We start from the raw sequence: 20017 nt of genomic DNA on the forward strand, positions 1-20017 counted from the left end.
GTTCTTTTTCCTTTTCAGATGTCAAAGGTCAACAACAATGCTTTCGACTCGAATTCCTCTAGCTCGTTCTCACTCATGAACTTGTGTGGGAGAGTGATCTTTGACGGGTCCAATTTTAATGATTGGATCCGTAATATCAGAATGGTCATTCGTTACGAGGACAAAGATTATGTCCTCGATGAGAAGCTGAAGGAAATCAACCTCAACACTGCCTTTGCTAAAGAAATCGCGACCTTTGAGGCCTATGAGCGTGATGCTATGAAGGGCCATTGCATCATGCTAGCGACCATGACTGCAGAACTCCAGAAGTCCTCTGAGGACATGTATCCCTATGAAATGCATCAAGACTTGTTGTACCGGTACACCAGAGCGCTAGGAAAGAAAGGTATGAGATCATCACTTCGATGATCACTACTATAATGGGTAATGAAGAGTCTCTTACCGCTCATCTGCAAAAGATGTTGATCGCCTGCTGAAGTTAAATGTTAACTTCGATGAAGAGCTGGCAATCAACATTATCCTTCACTCTTTGCCTCCCTGCTACAACCAGTTCCGCATGACCTACAACATGAATGAGGAAGAGGTCACTTTGAGCAAGCTTCAAGGCTTGTTAAGGACTGATGAGAGCAATATCAAAGATAAGTCTGTTGCATCAACTCCCGCTCCTGCTGTTGCCCCTGTTTTGGCTATTGGGAAAGGGAAGGGTAAAAAGAGGAAGGCTCCCTCAAAGAGTCACCACAAGGGAAATTCCAAGATGGTACCTCCTCTAGTGGAACCAAAGTTGGTTCTGCTAAACCCAACTCAAACTCCAAGGAGGCAGAGTGCCACAACTGCCACAAGATATGGCATTGGAAATGAAGCCGCCCAGAATATCTGTAAGCTATTAAGGATGGGAAGATCAAGCCATCCTTCGCAGGTATTTACACTATTAAATCTAATGATTCATCGCATGCTATTTCTTGGGTTCTTGATACATGATGTGGTTTTCACATTTGTTCTGATTTGCAGGGACTAAGAAGAAATAGGGATGTGGAGCATAGGAAGATAAATCTAATCATGGGAAACAGAAGATCGTCGCCTGTCACCAAGATTGGAGTATATTCCTTAGTTCTTAGTAATGGATTAGGTTTAGATTTAAATAATTGTTGCTATTCTCCAGATATGGCAAGAAACATCATTTCATTTCTTGGTTTATATAGACAAGGATTTAGATATTCATTTGATAATGAAAAGGGTTCTATTTTTGCTTATCTTAATAGTGTTTTATATTTTGAAGCATTGCCTTGTATGGAATATATGAAACTATGATGGTTATAGATAACTTAGGAAATGATTTGTTGTGTGTTGATTCTTCCAATAGTATGGATAAAGCATGCTTGTGGCATTGTCGTCTTGGACATGTCAACAAGAAACACATAGCCCAACTCCAAAAGTATGGAGTGTTGGAGTCATTCGACCTTAGGGACGATGACGTACACGAGTCTCGTTTACTTGGAAAGATGACCAAGTCACCCTTTACTGCACTTGTGAAAAGGGGTGAGGGTTTATTGGATGTCATACACACCGATGTGTGTGGGCCCTTTAGATCCACCGCAAAGTATGCGAGCCGCTTCTATATGACTTTTACCGATGATTATAACAGATATGGGTATATCTACTTAATCAGGCACAATTCAGAAACTTTTGAAAAGTTCAAAGAGTTTAAACAAGAAGTGGAGAATCGGTTGGGCAGGAAAATCAAGATGCTTCGATCTGATCGAGGTGAAGAGTACCTAAGTCTTGAATTCCACGACTACCTCAAGGAATGTGGAATCGTTTCGCAATTGACGCCAAATAAGACACCGCAGTTGAACTCTATGGCTGAGAAGCATAATCGAACCTAGCTAGACATGGTTCGTTCCATGATGAGTCGTGCTTCACTACCTATCTCATTCTAGGGGTATACCTTAGAGACTGCCGCCCATATCCTTAACTTAGTCCATACGAAGAAGGTTGTCAAAACACCTCACGAGATGTGGACAGGGAAAGCTCCCTCATTGTCACATATCAAGTTTTGGGTTTTCGAGGCTTTCATAAGACGAGAGACTCACGACAAGCTCAAACCTCGTAGTGAGCGGTGTATTTTCATCGGCTACCCGTAGAATTCCTTTGGATATCTCTTCTATAGACCGAGTGACAACATTGTCTTTGTCGCGAGGAGAGGGGTTTTCCGTGAGCGAGAACTCATAAGCCTAGGGGATGGTGGGAGGCAAATCGATCTTGAAGAGCTTCAAGAATCGAGCGTTGAAGGAACCTCTAACGCTGTCGCTCAACCCGAGGAGGAAACTTCGGTTGAACCGATTGACAAGTCCTTACCTCTTAGACGTTTCGAAAGAGTTAGGGTTCAACCCCAGTTTTATGGTTTTCATATTACTACCGAAGGGGATACGTTCATTAGTGATAGTACACTAATGAATTTGGACGAGCCTAACAGATATAAGGAAGCCATGGCAGGCCCAGAGTCTGTAAAGTGGAAAGAGGTGATGGAAAACGAGATTCAGTCTATGTATGACAACCAAGTTTGGAATTTGGTTGACTATGTATCAAGTCGTAAGATGGTCCGGTGCAAATGGATCTTCAAGAAGAAGACCGACATGGATGGGAATGTGCACACCTATAAGGCACGATTAGTTGCGAATGGTTTCACTCAAACTCCTAGAGTTGACTATGATGAAACCTTCTCACCGGTTGCAAAGATAAAGTCTATTAGGGTGATGTTGGCCATTGTTGCATTTCATGACTATGAAATATGGCAGATGGATGTCAAAACCGCTTTCCGTAATGGAAAGTTGGCTAAGGATGTTTAGATGGATCAGCCAGAGGGTTTTGTAAGTGCGAAACATCCAAATAGAGTGTGCAAGCTTGATAAGTCCATTTATGGACTGAAACATGCGTCTCGCAGATGGAATCTTTGTTTCAATGAGAAAGTCAAAGAGTTTGGTTTTCTATGAAGCGAGGATGAACCATATGCATATGTCAAAGCTAGTGGGAGTATGTGACATCCCTATTTTCACGGCCAGAAAAGAACGATTTTTGTTTATGCTTTATAAAAATAAGAGTACATCTTTTAATAAAAATGTTGCGTAATTTGTTCCCAGTAAAGCATGATAAATACGTTATCAAAGCATTTCTGAAGAAAATTATTTTTATTCATTTTAAAACATTTGGGATGTCATCGTCTATACAAAAACATAAGCATAAACAGAACTTACATTCATTATCACTAGTGATTTATATCTCCTTAATCTCTCAGTGTAATGCGACTTCATATCAACACCTATGATATAAATAAGTTGAGTGGGTCAGGTTGGGAAACCTGGTGAGTACATAGAGTTTTCAACACACAATAATATAATTATTATGTTTAAACAATCAAACAATCAACCCAATTACCCATCCCCATTATCTTCTTTACTCTTAAGGATCTATCCTAAGAGTCATCTATCCTGCATTCGTTTATTCCAAGGTCCTTTGCTTCTAGGGTTATAGGACTGGCACTAAGTCCATAGCTGCCAATGCTCGTTCGTAAAACACTAATTCCATAGCTGCTAAAGTTCATTGATCGGGTACTAAATCCATAGCTACCGGTGTTTAGGTACTAAGTCCATAGCTACCAACGTTTATATATCAGGTACTAAGTCCATAGCTACCAGCGTTTATTCAATAAGCACTAGGTCTATAGCTGCCAATGATCACTCATATCATCTTTTATCTCTCATCATTCATCTACCCATGTTATACCCAACATATTTGTAGATATAAAATACGTATATAGTTTAAATCATTTAAAACTTGTATAAAATCGTTCATCCAGCATAGATAGTAAGTATACAGATAATATGCACACATAGCACGTAGTTTATATAAAATACTTCATATCTATGTGTAAGATGAAAGAGACCATGCACTCACAACACGTAATATATATAAATACTTCATATCTATGTGTAAGATGAAAGGGACCATGCACTCACCTGATTAGGTGGTGATTCCGAACTCAAAAAGCGCTTTGTTATCTCAAAACAATTTTCCTCGACAAAACCTAGTATCAATACCATTAGGGTTTAGTTTTTAACGTTAACCGCAACTAATTAATAGTCTAGCTATTATTACTATTATATAAGCGTTAAATAACACTCAATATAACTCATAATAATAGCCCAAATAATTATGTTAAGGTCCTAATAATGTTACTATAATTAAATAAAATCTATATTAAATATAGTATAGGCGTAGCTCACTTACAGCGAGTTTTTATTAAAAACCGGGCTTTGCTGGAGCAACGTTTCCGAGCCGAAAGTTTTTCTTCTCGGAGCCGTCGGGCGCTCCGGGGATTTCTTCTTGTGCTAGGGAGGTTCCCTAGACTTGGGAGGGGTTTAAGTAGGCTAGAGAGAAGTTAGAGAGAGAAAGAAAGGTTATGGTGTGAAGAAATTATGAAGGATTCATCCTTTATTTATAGGGATTTTATCGTAGAGTAGCCCCTAAGCTTCGTCCGGATCTTCCGTGTACGAGCTCCATTTTCTATGTTCTTTATATCTACACGTTGGTATTTATGAGTACTACAACTTTCATTTAGACCTCGTCGGCTAATTCTCATTCTACCTCCGATTTGCAAAATTGTATCGAATTTATCGCGCTCGAAGAGTAGGGACTAAGTTTCATCCATATCTTTCGCATACGAGCTCTATTATCGACATTATTTATATCCACGCATTGGTATTTACGAGTATCACAACTCTCATTTAGATCCCGTCGGCTAATTCTCACTCTATCTCATATTTACAACATTGTATCGAATTCGTTGCGCTCGAAGAGTAGCGACTAAGATTCGTCCATATCTTTCGCATACGAGCTCCGTTTTCGACTGTCTTTTTATCATTTAACTCCTATTAACGATATCTTCATTTCTCGTTTAGATTATTTTGGCTAAAACTCGACCGATCTAAAATTCAGATTTCGGGCTGTGTACTGTTATGCTAAATCTTAGAAAAATCATAACTTCCTCATACGAAGTTAGATTTGGACGTTCTTTTTATGCTCACTCTCGGTTTAACATATACTACTACTTTCGTTTAGATCGCTAAGGCTAAAAAGTATTTTATCGTAAATTCACTTTTTACGATTCCGGGTGTCGTGCTGGTTTAGCCGTAAAACTTCGACGGGTCATAACTTCTTCGTTATAACTCAAATTCCGACGTTCTTTATATCTACAGAACCCTTGTAACATATACTAACACTTGGAAAAGATTAATCCTTCTAAATAATCTTCCATCAAAAACTCATTTTTGATGCTTATTGTCTCTAAATTGACTAGCCTGGATCTGCAGACGTTACAGAGTATAGTAAGCTTCCTCGTATTGTATGTCGATGACATACTACTCATAGGAAACGACATCCCAACACTGCAGGAGGTTAAGTCCTGGCTCAAGAAGTGCTTCTCTATGAAGGACCTCGGAGAGGCTGCCTATATTCTGGGAATAAGGATAGTGAGAAACAGAAGTAAGAGACTAATAAGACCTAGTCAGAATACTTACTTAGACAAGGTACTAAAGCGTTTTAGTATGGAGAATTCAAATAAGGGAGAGTTACCAATCCAATGTAATGCCAAGTTGAGTAAGACTCAAAGTTCGAGTACCGAAGTCGAGATAGCAGAGATGAGCCTAGTAGCATACACTTCCGCAGTTGGCTCGATCATGTATGCTATGACTTGTACTCACCCTGATGTGGCCTTTTCTTTGAGCATGGTCAACAGATATCAAGGGAACCCTGGCAAAGCATATTGGACCATAGTCAAGAATATTCTTAAGTACTTTCAGAGGACCAAGGAATGGTTTCTAGTCCTCGGTGGGAGTGATGATTCAAAGGTGCAAGGGTACAGTGACGCCGGTTTTCAGACCGACAGGGACAACTACTGTTCGCAGTCGGGCTGGGTCTTTACCCTAAATGGAGGAGCAGTGACTTGGAAAAGTTCCGAGCAAGAGACCGTAGCTGATTCAATGTGCGAATCATAGTACATTGCAGTGAGCGAAGCATCAAAGGAGGAAATATGGTTGAAGAACTTCATTGGAGACCTTGGAGTTTTACTGGCCATACAGGAGCCTATGGAAATTTTCTGTGATAATGAAGGAGCGGTTGCCTTGACCATGAAACCGAGGGATCATGGCATATCTCGACATATCGAAAAAAATATCACTTTATTTGACATCGGGTGGAATAAGGACTCCTCATAGTGAAGAGGGTATTGTCGGAGGATAACCCAACAGATCCGCTTACGAAGGGACTGAGCAGGGTTAAGCACTTGCAGCACGTTAGGAGCATCGGGTTGAAGGACGATATTAGTTTAGATTAAATAGTTTAGAAATGTGTAATAGATAAATTGTAATTAACATTTGATGATTAAATAAATGGGTATTATTTATGAGTAAAGCTACTGTCTTATGTTAATTGTTTACCTATTATTTCATTTTGCATATTTTGAATTTCTGAATAATAAGATTATTCAAACGGTCCACAGTCGTTCATATTTTGGAAGTAGGTATGAGTGAAGACTGTCATGAATTGGTGTGTAGACTGTCTAAAGTGTCTTAGACATAGCAAGAGTTTGCTACAACGTTCATGAGTGCTTATGAACAAATTTAGAGCATTGGAATAAACCCACGCTTCTTGGAATCACTTCATGGAATTTATCCCGAGTGATCGCAAGACGATAATATCATATGGTCATAAAACCTAGATATATGGTTTATTATTTGCTAATTGGTTGTGCATTGATAATGCGTAAACGCATCAGTAACTTGATGTTATAAAACGCGTTGTTATGTATGATTTTATTAGTGAATGGTAAATGCATATAAGTCGAAGTTTATTTGTTCCTTTTATTCTAAGAGGATAAAAGCGATATCAGGGATCCTCGATAATTTGGTTTGACTCATGTGTCGGGCCCGGTCAGGACTGAATCGATGTGGTCAATTAAGTTCTATGTCAAACGGATCTGAGATCGAGAAACAAGCTGTTGGACAATAAGTATGACTATGTTCCATGTAATTGTCCGCACGTTATCTAGAACATAGGATTATACGATCCCTTATCTTAAGGACAGATTATTGATAAGATAAATAGTTTTGAGAACTGCGATTGCTAATCGGATCCAGAAGTTACATTTGCATTTATAGTTATTAGACTTATCAAAGTGGGAGACTGTTGGATTAGTGTCTAAGTCCATAACTATATTTGGTATGTAGTTGACCCGCTTGTGCATGGTCCTTTTGGGTTGCCTTCACCAAAGCAACTTAAATGGAGGAGTAATATAGAAAGAGGTGATTATGGTTTATTAATATATTATAAGACTAATATAATAAAAGAGAAATCATATTTGTTTAATTAACATTGGTCAAGAATTAATTAAGCATTAATTTTGTGATCAAAAGAAGTTAATTGAACTTAAGGGTATTGAACTGTAATTATGTGATAGTTGCAAAGTTGGGCAAGGAAACCCTAATAGATAGGGTGGACGAATTCTAGGGATAAAGCCTTAATAATTCGTCCATGATAGGGATTCTAGAATTATCTTATGGGATGCTTGGTGGCTAAGTAACCAGATAAGGATAATGACTACAACCCTAATTCCTACACATATATAAAGGACCCTTGGGCATGGGAATTTCGGCCACCTGAACCCTAGAAGTCCTAGAGCCGAAATTCTCCTCTCCCATCTCTCTCTTGCTTTCCTCCAATTGCTATTGGTGTTTGTGATTCATTAGAGGCACAACACTTGAGGTGCTAAATTTCTCAAGGGTTCAAGATCTTCAATCAACAACAAGGTAATCATCTAGATCTATTTATTATGTTAATTTCGAATATCATATGCTAGATCTAGGGTTTGAAAGTCTTGGATGAATGCATGTACAATAGAGAAACCTAGATCCAATCATTAGGGTTTGCATGAGCAGATATGATGTTCTTTTGGCTCAAACCCATCACTCAATAGAGTTAGATAGTGGATTTTACCTGAAGTAGAGTCAAACGTTTTGACTTTACCATCTTTGCGATCTTTCAGGTAAATATGGAAGCTTCGCAACCAATACCCGTTCTCTTGGCAATAGAAACATATGGACTCTTTAGGAATGGTACACAGGACAATCTCAGACTTAGCCTTTCCCTTTCCCTTGGAAAGAGAAATATTTTCTGGACTTCCAATGTTTCCATTGTCATTGTCCAAGGAAGTTTGCGAAGTAGATCTTCCAATCAAATTTACTTTACCAGTGTGCCAAATCATTGCTGATTCAGCTGCAACAAGCAAATAGGCAAGATCGATAAGGGTCATGTCGTGATCTGTCATATAGTAGTCCTTAATGACCTCACTATACGACTCAGGGAGTGAAAAAAGAACCAAATCAACAACCAGCTTCCTTGAGACATCGACTCCTAACATGTGTACACACAAACTTTCCATCTTGGTGTTTGCTAGCCAATAGGTCTTGAGTGACCATGAAATTTTCAAGTCTTTGAGCTTGTGGGTTAGGGAGAATTATTGGAGGAGGTGGAGGAAGTGAATGTAGCACCTGGTTCCTGGTATGTAATTTATTTAAATATTTTGCATTTTTGGCCTTGGACTCGGCGAGTTGAAGGACCAACTCGTTGAGTATAAGCGGGATGGGACGCGGGATTTAAGTGATGGACTCATCGAGTCGGGTCCCGGACTCGACGAGTAGGCTCTGACTTGACAAAAACCCTAATATGAGGGTTTGCACCCTATTTAATCATCTCATTCAGCCACCACTCGTCCCTAATGCTCCCGGAAACCCTCCCTAGTAAACCCTAAGTGTTTTGGTTCAAGATCTAAGGCTTTTGAGTGATTTTTGTGAGTTTTGACCTCAAGGAAGAAGGAAGAGCATAGAAGGATCAAGAGGAGACTGAAGGATTCGAGTTTGGTACATCATTTCCAGTCCTTGAAAGGTATAAAGTCTGTACCTTGATTGTTCATTTGTTAGATCCCTTTTTGGGGAAGATTTAGGGCTTTTAAGACAAATGAGGTGGCCAACCATGATTGCAAACATGGTTGGGGGTCCAGACTTCAGATCTAGGTCTTGGAAGGAGTCGCAAAGCAGATTTGGGTTGCTTTTGCACCCAAGGAAGGTCCCATGCAACATAAGAGTCATTTTAGAGCCTTTTGATGGGTTTTGATTATTCTAACACTCCTATGGTGTACATGCAACCCTAGAAACCTTGGATCTATGTTTGACTAAGATACATACAAACAATTATTTTTTCAAGGCTCTTATCCTATCTAGCATGACATTTGGAACTTGAATCAAATAAAGCTAATAGAATTTCTTACTGATATTGCCATTTTTATACATATTTTTAGGCAATATTTAAGTACATTTTTATATATATTTTGGTCATTTGCATAGAATAATGATACTTATAAGGTTAAATTATATTTTGCAGCAAAAAGAAGACATTTTGAAGAAAGGGACTAAAAGTGTTAAAGGATGGAACTTTGGAGGTGGAAGGCTTGAAAGACAAGGAAAACACCCAAAAAAAGACGTACTCACGACGTGAACAGTTGATGGTTCACGACGTGAGTAGAAAAAAGTTAGAAGATAAGCATCCAGGTGAAGGAATCCGTAACGATCACGATTACCTCGAGTTCACGACGTGAGTTTTAAATTCTCATGACGTGAACGGTAATTTTAGAAAATATATATCCTTCTCCATTACGATTGGGGAGAACTTTGGCTGGCCTAGGAGGATTCCTAGAGATGAAATTCAGAGGAAAAGAATCTTTGGAAGTTGGTTTTAACACCAAGGAAGGAGAAGTTCTTAATCTGTCTTTATAGATTGGTACATTTAAACATGTTTTTGATTATAGTATTTGTTTGTTTAGCTGTTAATATGTCCAGCTAAATCTAGCTGCTTCTGTTAGCTAGATAAAGGTGGAACTCATGGTTTTAATGCATTAGACTTAACTTTACTTGTTGGTGATATGCTTGTGTTGATTGATTTTACCTAGCATGCTTGAATTAATTATTTGATTCTTGCTTTGAATTCTTGTTCTGTGTAGTTAGTGAACACAAATCTGCATGAACTTGAATACCTAATAATATAGTGAACACTAGTTTATTGGAGCTAAGATTAAACTAATCTTAGATTAGTAATTGAATCATTAAATCAAGTTGTGTTAGAGAACTCATATTATGACTGTAATTGTGTTTTGATGAATCAATCTTTCATGGCTCCAATCTTATTTAATAATTGATTATGTGTTAACTATTGTATGACCATAAATAGATTTACATGAATTGATTAATAATTAGTAGATATAGAACTAAATTGCTAATACTTCCTTAATTGGTCACCAACAGTAATAATCATAGCCAATGTATAACCATTGAGTGAAAGCGAATTCGAACTAACAGAAGTGTTTTGTTTATTGATTGAGTTTTTTTTTATAAAGGATTAAGTTCATATAAACTTGGAAAATTAGATAAAAACCCCTTTTTAGCTTATTAATAGTTAGATTAATTTAGTAGTGAATAGATTAATTAATAACACCGTTCCTTGTGATCGACACCCAACTTACCAAACTATTCTATAATTCGACTAGGTACACTACGTAGGTGCATTTTATTTAGTTAGTTAGTTAGGTTATAAATTATAAAATTAGTGGGTACTATCATGCACGTCAACTTTTTGGCTAGTTTATTATTTATTTATTTGCTTTAGGTTAATCGATTCTTTTTATGGGATAAAACCATCAAAAAGTTAATTTTCCAGCAAAGGTTTTAGTAGCATTAGTTTTTAATTTTTCTTTCTGTTTGTTCAGTTTCCACGACGTGAGGGCACCTCTCACGACGTAAATTCAGTAGTTATCAGTTTTTATTCATTTTGTTTAGTTTCTAGGAAGGTTTGATTTTTTTTTCTGATTACAGAACTCACGACGTGAGTTTATAGCCTCACGACGTGAGAACTGTGATTTTTATTTTTCTTTAGTTTTTAGTTTATTTTTCTATTTTAGTTCGTTTTTACGTCGTTATTTTGTTTAGTTTGCAGGAGTTCATGACCAGAGGCTCTAACACACCTTTGGTACCACCACTTGAAGATCCGGAGTCAGCCCTTCACAAAAATAAGAATAAGAACGCGAAGGAAGATCACACGCCAAAGAAGACGCCATTGCAAGAACTAAAATCAGCCTTTTCAAGGAAGTCGGGAAAGAAGACAAGAGAGTCAAGTTCAACCCCAAAGGATAAAGGCAAAGTTGAAGAATTTGGTCCAGTTTCTAATCCACACGAATTAGAATACGAGTCAGACCTAGAATTTGAAATATTTGCGAGTGAGCCCGAAGACAAGCAAGAGGACGAAATGGCAAACATTGAGGAGATGTCCATGGGAGCTTACAAGAAGTGGATCCGAGAGGATGTGGGTCCCAGTTTAGTCCAACCCACAATACCTGCCACTGCCACATTCGAGCTGAAGGGGCACATCTTGACTGCACTAAAGGATATCCCATTTTATGGGAAGTATCATGAGGATGCTTTTAAGCATCTCGATGAAGTCAATGACATTGCGGATTACTTCAATGTCCCAAATGTCAATAGAAACACCGTCTTGCTTAGGATGCTTCCCATTACTTTTAAGGGAGCTGCTAAAGAGTGGTTAAAATCACTTCCACCAGGAACGATCACCACTTGGGCTCAAATGCATGAGCAGTTTCTTGACCAATTTTGCCCACCATCCAAGATAGCTAAACTCAAGAAGGCAATAGCCAACTTTGAACAACAGTCGGGGGAGTCATTATATGAAGCATGGGAGCGTTACAAAGGCTTGCTTAGAAATTGCCCTCAACATGATCTTAATGTTCAACAAGAGACGTCAATCTTCAATGATGGGGTCAATGTTATGAGAAGACAACTCCTTGATTCTCAAGGACCTTTGACAAAGAAAAATCCAAGGGAGGTCAAGAAGATGATTGAAGAATTCGCGAAGCACTCTCGTGAGTACCACAACCCTAGACAAGATGGAATAAAAGGCAGTGGAGGTGCACAAACCGAAGAAATAGAAGCTATGATGGCTATGCTGAATAATATGGACCAGAGGTTAACCCAAAAATATCTTGAGGTTAAAAAACTTTCTATATTTTGGAGCTATCAAAGTATGAAGATCAAAGATCAAAATTCCAAAGAATCAAAAGTTGAAGATACCAAAAATTATAAATATGGTGAATTCAAGCAATCAAAGATCAAATATCAAAGAAAAGAAGAATTCCAAGAGCTCCATGGTGGTATTTAAAGTTGTAATTTCTATATTATGTATGCTTGGGTAGCTTAACCAAAAATATCTTGAGGTTAAAAAACTTTCTGAGGATGGATTCAGAGGGTTGCATAAAATGAGCATTGTTCGAAAGAAGTGGGTAATTGTTTATGAAGATTGTGAGTATTTAAAGTATGGGGGGTACTTTAGGAAAAAACTTAGACACAAATGCATGCATTGAGGTCTTGGCATATTGGTTGAGCTGGAATTGGATTGTTCTATGAAATGCTAGTGATGAAGGTTTGAGTTTAAATAAGTAGATTTGCTTGAGGGCAAGCAAAGCCTAAGTCTGGGGTATTTTGATATTGCCATTTTTATACATATTTTTAGGCAATATTTAAGTACATTTATATATATATATATATATATATATATATATATATATATATATATTTGGCCATTTGCATAGAATAATGATACTTATAAGGTTAAATTATATTTTGCAGCAAAAAAGAAGACATTTTGAAGAAAGGGACTAAAAGTGTTAAAGGATGGAACTTTGGAGGTGGAAGGCTTGAAAGACAAGGAAAACACCTGGAAAAAAAAGACGTACTCACGACGTGAACAGTTGATGGTTCACAACGTGAGTAGAAAAAGTTAGAAGATAAGCATCCGGGTGAAGGAATCCTTGACGATCACGATTGCCTCGAGTTAACGACGTGAGTTTTAAATTCTCACGACGTGAATGGTGATTTTCCAGAAAATATATATATATCCTTCTCCATTATGATTGGGGAAAACTTTGGCTGACCTAGGAGGATTCGTGTAGACGAAATTCAGAGGAAAAGAAGCTCTGGAAGTTGGTTTTAACACCAAGGAAGGAGAAGTTCATAATTTGTCTTTATAGATTGGTACATTTAAACATGTTTTTGATTATAGTATTTGTTTGTTTAGCTGTTAATATGTCCAGCACCAATAGTGTGGATGCCTCAAATGGAAATCACAAATCACCACAAACTTTGGAACTTTGAGAGAATAGTAACACCCTTCTTGAAATCGGCCCTCTTAGTATACTCACTACAACTAGTGTGATTTCAAGAACCAAAACCTCCTTTATATAGTGTGGTGGATTAGGGTTACATCCATGTAAACCCTAATACCCATGTCTATTCATTTCCTTGAGATCCATGGGTTAAAGCTCCATGGAGTATCCATGGACTTTCCATGCAAGCCTAGCCCATTCCAAATAAGCATTAGCCCACACTATATAAATACAAGAGCCCATATTTAATTAGTCATACTTTGATCTCTAAATTAATTCTAGATTAATTATAGATCAATACTAATTAAATAATATGATTTTATATTACTATATTAGAACTTATAATATATTAATAAATCATAACTTATACTATTCTCAAAGATTATCCATAAATTGTTCGGCTGAAGTGCAACCCAAATGGACCATGTCGGGTCGGGTCAAGTACATACCAAATATAGTTATGGACTTAGACACTATATCCAACAGTCTCCCACTTGGATAAGTCTAATAACTATAGTTGCAAGTATGACTTCAGGAACCGATCAACAATTGTAGCTCTTTAAACTCTATTGAACTATGAAGCGCCATTTTAGATAAGTGATCATATAGTCCTCTGTTCTAGATATCAGCCGAACAAATACATGGAACATGGTCTTGCTTATTGTCCAACATTTGTTTCCCGATTTCCAATTTGTTTGACATAGAACTTAACTGAACACATCAATTTAGTTCTGACCCGGCCCAGTACATAGGTAAAAAAAAATCATCGAGGGGCCCAGATATCGCTTCTAATCCTAGAAGGAACAGATAAACTTCGACTCATATGTTTGCTCTACTACTTGTTGAATTACACACAAAGGCACGGTTTATAACATCGAGTTACCAATGCGTTTTCGTGCAATCAATGCATAACCAACTCATAGGCAACAAATCATATCTCTAGGTTTGAAGACTTATATGATATTACCGTCTCACGATCACTTGAGATAAATTCCATGAAGTGATACTAGTTAGCGTGGGTTGAATCCAATACTTAGAACTTATGAGCACTCATGAGTGCTGTATCCCTAATTTTTCTAACATCTTAGACCTCTACAAGCCAAACCATGACAGTCTTGATTCATATCTACTTCCAACATATGACTGACTGTGGAGAGTTTGAATAATATGATATAAACCATAGCATAATTATTCTGGAAGTCAAAACATGCAAAAAGAAATAACAGTAAACGATTGATAAGAGATAGAAACACTTTACTCATAAATAATAGCTTTTATTTATCATCAAATGTCAATTACATTTTACAAATTCCAAGCTTATCTAACTACTAAACTAATATCATCCTTCAGCCCAATGCTCCGGGCATGATGGTGATGCTTAACCCGAGTCAGTCCCTTCGTTAGGGGATCTGTTGGGTTCTCATCCGATGATACCCTCTTTGCCACGATGATTCCTTCTTCTATTCGATGTCAATATGTCTGGATCTCCCATGATCTCTTGGTTCTTTGGCTAAGGCAACCACACTATTGCTGTCATAGAAAATCTCCATTGGCTCCTTTATAGCTGGTAAAACTCCAAGGTCTCCGATGAAGTTCTTTAGCCATATAGCCTCCTTTGCTGCCTCGCTTGCTGCTATATACTCTGATTCACAAGTAGAATCAGCCACTGTGTCCTGCTTGGAACTTTTCCAAGTAATTGCCCCTCCGTTTAGGGTAAAGACCCAACCCGAATGATAGCGGAAATTATCCCTGTCATTCTGAAAGCTAGCATCACAATACTATGACTCTCAAGTCATCACTCCCACCAAGGGTAAGGACCCAGTCCTTAGTCCTTTGCAGGTACTTGAGAATATTCTTTACCGTTGTCCAGTGAGTCTTTCCAGGATTCCCCTGATATCTGCTGACCATGCTCAAAGAAAAGGCAACATCAGGGCGAGTACAAGTCATAGCATACATGATCGAGCCTACAGCAGGAGTGTATGGTACTCGACTCATCTCAGCTATCTCAGCCTCTGTACCCGGACTCTGAGTTTTACTCAGTCTAGCATTACATCGGATAGGTAACTCACCTTTCTTGGAGTTATGCATGTTGAACCTTTTCAACACTTTGTCCACATAGGTGCTTTGACTAAGTCCAATTAGTCTTTTACTCCTGTTTCTCAAAATCCTTATCCCTAGGATATAAGCAGCTTCTCCAAGGTCCTTCATAGCGAAACACTTCCCAAGCCAGGACTTTACTTCCTGCAGGGTTGGGATGTCATTTCCTATGAGTAGTATGTCATCCACATACAGTACCAAAAATCTGGCTATACTCCCACTAGCCTTGATATAGACACAAGATTCATCTTCACTCCTTGAAAATCCAAATTCTTTGACTTTCTCATCAAAGCAAAGATTCCATATGCGAGGTGCCTGTTTCAATCCATAAATGGATTTCTCGAGCTTACACACTCTATTGGGGTACTCTGTACTGACAAAACCCTCTGGCTGAACCATGTAAACATCTTCAACCAACTTTCCATTAAGGAAAGTGGTTTTGACATCCATTTGCCATATTTCATAGTCATGAAATGCAACAATGACTAGCAGAACTTTAATAAACTTAATCTTGGCCACTGGTGAAAAGGTCTCATCATAATCAACTCTCGGAGTTTGAGAATAACCCATTGCAACCATTCGTGCCTTATAAGTGTGTACATTACCATCTATGTAGGTATTCTTCTTGAAGATCCATTTGCACCTAACTATATTACGATCAGGTACATTTTCAACCAAGTTCCAAACATGATTGTCATACATGGACTGTATCTCGCTGTCCATAGCCTCTTTCCATTTAGTAGCCTTAGGGCCTACCATGGCTTCCGTGTAGTTGTTAGGTTCATCCAGATTTACCAGTGTGTTATCACTGATAAGTGTTTCACCTTATGCAGTAATATGGAAACCATAATACTGCTCTGGTGCATTCCTAACCCTGGTGGAACGCCTCAGAGGTATAGATTCTTCAGTCAGCTCAAAAGGAGTTTCCACCTCAGGTTGAGGGCTAGGGTTTGAGGTTCCTTCACCACTTGACTCTTGAATTTCCTGAAGGTCAATTTGCCTCCCATTGTCTCCTTGGCTTATGAATTCTCTCTCTTGAAAGAATCCTCTTCTTGCTACAAAAACCACATTATCACTGGGTCTGTAGAAGATGTAGCCAAAGGATTTCTGTGGGTAGCCAATGAAAATACATCTTTCGCTTCGGGGTTCGAGCTTATCATGAGTCTCGCGTCTCACGAAAGCCTCGCAACCCCAAATCTTGATGTGGTCTAGATTGGGAACTTTTCTAGTCCACACCTCGTGAGGTGTTTTGGCAACCTTCTTTGTAGGGAATAGATTAAGGATATGGGCGGCAGTCTCTAAGGCATACCCCGAAAATGAAATTGGTAGCGAAGCTCGACTCATCATGGAACGAACCATGTCCAACAATGTTCGATTGCGCCTCTCAGCTACATCATTCAACTGTGGTGTCCTAGGAGGTGTCAATTGTGAGACAATCCCACACTCCTTAAGATAGTAAAGGAACTCAGTACTAAGATACTTAACACCATGATCGGATCAGAGCATCTTAATGTTCCTGCCCAACTGATTCTCCACTTCTTGCTTAAACTCTTTGAATTTCTCAAAGGTTTCTAACTTATGCTTGATTAAGTAGACATATCCATATCTACTAAAATCATCAGTAAAAGTCACATAGAAGTGATTAGCATCTCTTGTGGCAGTTCTGAAGGGTCCACACACATCCGTGTGTATGAGGTCCAACAAACCTTCACCCCTAGCACAAGTGCCAGTAAAAGGTGACTTTCTCATTTTACCAAGCAAACAAGATTCACAACTATCATCGGACTTTAGGTCAAATGACTCCAAGACTCTATCCTTTTGGAGTTGTCCTATGCGTTTCTTGCTTACATGTCCAAGACGACATTGCCATAAAGATGCTTTATCTAAGCTAGTGGAAGAGTCAATACACAATACATTATTTCCTAGATTATCTATAACAGATACAGTTTCATACACACCATCACAAGGTAATGCTTTAAAATAAAGAACATTATTAAAGAAAGCATCAATACTACCATTATTATTATCAAAATAAAAGGTAAACCCTTGTTTATACAATGCATGAAAGGAAATAACATTTCTTGCCATTTCTGGAAAATAATAACATTTATTCAAATCTAATGTAAACCAACTATTTAGCACTAAGGAATAAACTCATGTCTTGGTGACAGGTGAAGCTTTCCTGTTTCCCATGATCAAGTTTATCTTTCCCTGCTCCACATTCTCACTTCTTCTTAGTCCCTGAAAATCACAACATATGTGAATACCACAACCTGTATCAAGGACCGAAGACTTAGAATGAGGAGAGTTATTAGACAATATAATGTATATACCGACATGATTGGGTTTTACTTTCCCATCCTTCAAATCTTGCTGGTACTTTGGGTAGTTTTGCTTCCAGTGCGACTTTTCATGGCAATAGAAGCATTCAGCCTCATTAGGGTTAGCAGAAGGAGTGACAAAACCTTTCTTGGTTTTTCTTGAAGAGGAGCCTTCAAGGGTCTTACCCTTGGTACCCTTAGAAGGGTTCTTTCTCTTCTTCCCTTTGCCATGCTCGAATGCCAAGACATTGGCCGCAATTGGAGTAGGAGTAGGAGTAGTAACAACCGACTTACCCTTTAGACCACTTTCGGCGGTCTTCAAGAGTCCTTGAAGTTTGCTGAGGGTGAATTATTCCTTGTTCATGTGATATGTCATGCAGAATTGATCATAACACGATGGTAAGGAGTGCAAAATGATGTCTATGCTAACTCCTCAGGAAAGTTCACATTCAGCTTCAGTAAACGGTCCACATACCATTGCATTTTCTGCATGTGTACAGTGATGGGTTCACCATCCTTCATCCAGGTTGTTATCATGGAGGAGATTATTTCATATCGCTCTTGACGAGCACTTTGATGGTAGCGGTCCATCAAGTCCTGGTGTATCTCAAAAGGATAATAGTCCTCATAGGACTTTTGGAGTTCGGCTGTCATGGTGGCCATTATGATGCATGCCACTTTTGTAGCATCTCTTTCATGTACCTCATATTCAACAAGCTCTTCAGGAGTAGCATTTTGATCGGGTACCTTCAGCTCCTTGTCAAGAACATATTCTTTATTCTCATACCGAGTGACCATCCTGATGTTTCTGATCCAATCTGTAAGGTTGGATCCATCAAAGATGACTCTCCCATAAAGATTCATGAGAGAGAAGGAGCTAGTGGGGTTTGAGCCAGAAGCATTGTTATTGGAAGACATCTGAAAAGAAGAGGGAATATATTAGATTAGATATAGAGATAGTCCTAAATAAAACACCCAAATGTAATATTAAGGCTAGGACCCAACACAATATTTTATAACTTAGAAGAGGGATGCCGTAATCTAAGCTATAAGATATTTGAAGGTAGGTGAATGGCAATTGACCAATTTCCACCATGAAAAACGAAATATTTAATTAGGTTTTAATTGGGTTAGAAACTCCTAGATTCTTTGAGATTCATTGAACTTTCTTCAATGGCATGTTTCAATCTCAAGTGTGCCCTTCAAGTTTTGTGACTGGGATGTCGAGGATCACAAAACAAGGTGTGAAGTAACCATGCAAATTACTTGGTACCCTTAATGTATTACCCCTTAATCGATGTGCCGGTTAACCACACACGCTCCATCGCTACTATGATAAACATTAAGTCACCCTTTACCTACCTTGTTAAGTTCAAGTTAGTGTGTTGGTTAACCACACATGCTCCACTAACGACTTAAACAAAGTGTAAAGTGTAATTTCATGGATTAGCACCTTATTCACATTTTCCTAAAGTAATTAAGATTGGGAATTTAATTAAGCATTTAGTTACTTTATAATTATCATTATACTTTTAATGAGAATTTATAGGTCTTTGTCCTACCCGTTCGGCTAACGAACCTCCACCGATCAAGGAAGCAGTGGGTGAGAGTGGACACCCATTAAGCTGCCATTTTACAGGTAGCAACCTTATACCCCCCTTATAGACCGGCTTCATGAATGAGGCCTACTAATGGTAAGACAACTTGCTCTTATACATATATATAAATTATTAACTTATAATATTATAAAGTATAATTAGGTTTGATTTTTAACTTTTAAAAATCTAGGGATTGGAACTAAAGTATATTAAGTGACATTACATGTTCCAAAACTTGAGGGCAAGTTTTGTAACTTTACAAAACCTTTCACATTCATAACTTATAAGTTATTAAAATGAAGAATCTTCATTTTATAACTTATGTGTTCTTTTAATGGTTTTTAACACAAAGAGACTTTTGGCTATCCATAACTTGAGGACAAGTTATGGAATCCATTAAAACACATAAAGATTATGAATTAAACATTTAAACAAGTAATTCCTATGATCTATCAAAAACTCATAAGAACATGAATTTTCATATCAAATTTTCAAGAACATATGAACACATATAATCATGAAAAATTGATATTAACCATTGAAAATGGATTAGAACAATCATTACACCATCTAAAACAAGTTTTACAACACCAAACCAGTTTAGGGTAATGTTTCTAGTCCATTTACAGCAGCAAAGCTCAAAAAACTGCTCACTGGATGACAAACTC

The 20017-nt window shown here is 38.0% G+C and overlaps 1 non-coding gene across 1 annotated transcript; it reads right to left on the reverse strand.

The window, feature by feature from the left end:
• Positions 1-11787: 11787 nt before the first annotated feature.
• LOC145071869 (small nucleolar RNA R71) lies at positions 11788-11894 on the reverse strand. Its single transcript, XR_013690831.1, has one exon. It is a non-coding gene; the product is annotated as a small nucleolar RNA R71 (small nucleolar RNA).
• Between the last annotated feature and the right edge of the window lie 8123 nt (positions 11895-20017).

Source organism: Lactuca serriola, chromosome 8 (genome assembly GCF_051521515.1).
Source record: "Lactuca serriola cultivar US96UC23 chromosome 8, Lser_US96UC23_V15, whole genome shotgun sequence".
In the NCBI taxonomy this organism is placed as follows: Eukaryota; Viridiplantae; Streptophyta; class Magnoliopsida; order Asterales; family Asteraceae; genus Lactuca; species Lactuca serriola.